Below are 287 nucleotides of genomic sequence, written 5' to 3'. Positions count from 1 at the left end.
TCACGGTGATGGGGTGCGGGGTGGGGGGGGACGAAATCACGCTGCCAGTGTTTGCTCTTCTGTCCTCAATTTCTCCTCGCGGATATGGTAAAAGCGAAGAGCTAATAAAGTTGTCAACAAAGTAACAAGATTTCCGCAACCACTTTCATACAGCTTTCTTGAGGAGCGTCTTATCTGAGCGCGCGATGAGATTAGCGGAAGGAAAGCGGGAGGTTAGTGTTTACCTGCGGGCAATCGAAGCCGGCGGAGGGAGAGAGGGCTGCGGGAGCATTTTCTCTTCGCGGTTT

The sequence above is a fragment of the Penaeus monodon genome, chromosome 34 (assembly GCF_015228065.2).
Source record: "Penaeus monodon isolate SGIC_2016 chromosome 34, NSTDA_Pmon_1, whole genome shotgun sequence".
NCBI lineage: Eukaryota > Metazoa > Arthropoda > Malacostraca > Decapoda > Penaeidae > Penaeus > Penaeus monodon.
Note: the sequence above shows the minus strand (reverse complement) of the source record.